The sequence below is a fragment of the Zingiber officinale genome, chromosome 8B (assembly GCF_018446385.1).
Source record: "Zingiber officinale cultivar Zhangliang chromosome 8B, Zo_v1.1, whole genome shotgun sequence".
Taxonomy (NCBI): Eukaryota; Viridiplantae; Streptophyta; class Magnoliopsida; order Zingiberales; family Zingiberaceae; genus Zingiber; species Zingiber officinale.
In genome coordinates, this window is record NC_056001.1 from 90959203 (window position 1) to 90962255 (window position 3053).

Below are 3053 nucleotides of genomic sequence, written 5' to 3' on the forward strand. Positions count from 1 at the left end.
TTAAGTAGACCAAATGATACTTTTGTTTGACAGATTAGAATAGTGGATGTTTTAACTCAGAAAACTAGGCATTTGAAGGTGAAAAGTGGTGAGATTAGGGAAATGAAAGGCGTAAGAAGAATGGAGCAGTATAGCAAGTTGAACAGATTCTGATTCTCATAATTTATGTAGCCTCAGCTTGATTTTTGACTCACGATGTTCTACCTTGATGTGTACAATATCTATTAGCTTTTGATGTAAAAAGAATATTTGTGTATTTTATGGATATTGTTGTAAGAAGAATATTTATGTAATTTATGAATATTTGTGTATTTTATGGATACTGTTAGAAGAAGAATATTTGTGTAATTTGTGAATATTTATGTATTTTCTTGGATACTGTCGGTTTTTCACTGTTTCGGAAATCGAATGTGTCGTTAAACAATACTGATATTACATCGGTTGTCCACCGCTGCAAAACCGGTGTCATTAACTAATATTACATCGGTCGTATACCGCTGCCAAAACTGGTGTTATTAACATATAATATTACATCGGTTTTACACCGTTGATGAAACGGTGTCGTTAAGTGATACTACACCGGTTTTAACCCGATGTCTAAAATGGTAGACTTTTTACATCGCCTTCATAGACATCGATCGAAAATGTAATAGACAGCGGTGGAAAACCGATGTCTATGAGGGGTTTTGTTGTAGTGATAGTCTAAACAAGAAGAACTAAAAGATCAACACACGTCCTCGTGGACTGCAGGGGACTAGCGACTCGAACTCTCCGGACAACATCAACCTGAAAATAGCAACGGAGGAGGGTGTGAGTCCAACACTCGGCGGGTATCAACTGATATGCATAATAAAGAAAATAACAACCAGCACTAATTATGCGTACAGTCTCCTGATACATGAAGGATAAATGCAACTGAAACAAGCAGGAGAAAACTGTACTAACCAGGACCAGGGTATAAGTACAACAGGGTCGTTAGACCGAGAGTGTCATAAATCCTGTATGCATGTCAATCATATGCATCCATATAAATGCAGCAAGTAAATGTAGCAAACACAAGCAATAAATGCATCATGTATATGATGCCAATGTCATGGTCACCCCTGACGCCAGTCAGCCATCTCACATACAATGGTGAGACTGAGTGGGTAGGGCTGTGACAACCGTGCACTCTGCCATCACTGCTCCTGATGAGTGACCGAGTGGACGGGATGCTGTCGGAGTACACCTATCCTCCTACCCCAAATCATAAATGGGGGAGCTCAATGCTCTCATCTCCCGGTACCACGCTGCGGTACACTACACCATCGAGCAAACTGACGTGCTACCACGCCGCGTCACGCTACCCATGAGCGGACCAACGGAGCACCGACAGAGATGAAACTGGCAATGTGCTCAATAATAATGGAGCAGACTATCGCACAGCATGCAATCATACGAATGGTGCATGACTCAAAGCATGGCAAAAATCCTGAACAGCATAGCAATATCCATATATATATAAAATATGTACCATAGGATAATGAACCAAATCAAAGGTATACAGAATCAGATAAGGTATCAAAAACCCTAGGTCCTGAATATAATAAATAACATGGTTGTGTCACTACCTCTATAAGCATGTATAATTAGGTAAATACTAACATGATGTGCATAACAAATAAACAAACAAGCATGTAATAGATCAGGTAGTGATCAACCGAAGCAAATAAGAAACACAATCATTGCTATTTGTTAAAAACATTACTATGCATATCAAATGACATAAATTCAAAGTACCCGCCTCCAATCGAAAAGTCCAATCCGGTCCAACTCGGACGTCGAGATGATCGTCTCGCATCAAAACCCCGAGTCACGAATATATATACATTTTATTTAGCTAAAATTCAAAGGAATGGCTAAATAAAATCCTTAAGGCTAAATTAGGGTAAAACCCTAATCAACCTAATCATCGAGTATAATTCACCTACAACAAAAATGATCATACCTAACTAATATCAAATTCGAAACATGAACTATAATTTACCATGTATCAAAACGTACCTAAGTCACTCCATAACCAATTATGTATGTATCAATTCATACCTAAAACAACATGTATCAAGAGCATGCCAACTCAATCCATACACCAAACCCTTACCTTACGACTGCTGGACCAAGATTCTGCTGGAAATAGAGGTTGCTGCTTGAGTAGGAATCCACCGACTAGTCTAAGCAAGATCAAGAAACAGGAATTAACCCTCAGCCAAGAACCCCTACTGGAACCTCACTGTGTCGTTCACCATTGAAGCAACTAGCAACCATACTAAATCCAGAGCAAAGAAGAACAAGAACTGAGATCAAGATGGAGATCACGAATGCAACAACCTAATCATCTTACCTCTTCCTCTCCACTGGTCAGCGGTGATTAAGGATCCGACGACAGTGCTAGGGCACGGGTGCGCCGGTGGTGGATTGGTTGTGGCACGACAACGACGCTAGGGCACAGGGAAGGGTCGGCGACACTGCTAGGGCACAGCGTGCCCTTGCCGACGAAGGTAAGAACAGAGATCCACCTGCATAGCGACGACTCGGGAAGAGGGGAAGTCAGACAGAGGCGAGGGCTCGGGTGCTGGCGATTGGCTCGGGGACTGCTGAGAGGCTAGGGCTCAGCGTTGCTCTCGTCTGCCAGCGTCGACCGTGGCGATTGGGAGACGCGAGAGGAAGAGGACGTCGGTGGTGCGGCTCGGGATGGAAAAGATAAAGAAATAAAAGGAGAGGAGAAGAAACCGCTGCGGCGGTTAGGGCAAGCCAGCCGCGAGGGGGAGAAGAGAAGGCGCGGGGGGGCGGGGGGGGGGGAGAGGGAAACGACGACGGGAAGAGAGGAAAAGAGAAAAATAAAATAAAAATTTGACTTTTCCTCGCTAAAACGGGGTAGCCTAAACAGGCTTTTCTGGGCCCCATTTTTATCCCCGTAAACTCGTCCATATGGTCTCCGAAAAATTCCAGAAAAATTTCAAAAAATTCCCTTATCATTATTCACCATTTTTCGGTATTTTACACCTTGAACTAAT

At 42.6% G+C, this 3053-nt stretch overlaps 1 long non-coding RNA gene across 1 annotated transcript; it reads right to left on the reverse strand.

Annotated features, from left to right (window-relative positions):
• Positions 1-630: 630 nt before the first annotated feature.
• LOC122014475 lies at positions 631-2812 on the reverse strand. The gene is made up of 3 exons (XR_006120684.1): positions 2381-2812; positions 2141-2305; positions 631-786 (listed from the first exon to the last, which is right to left on the reverse strand). It is a non-coding gene; the product is annotated as an uncharacterized LOC122014475 (long non-coding RNA).
• Between the last annotated feature and the right edge of the window lie 241 nt (positions 2813-3053).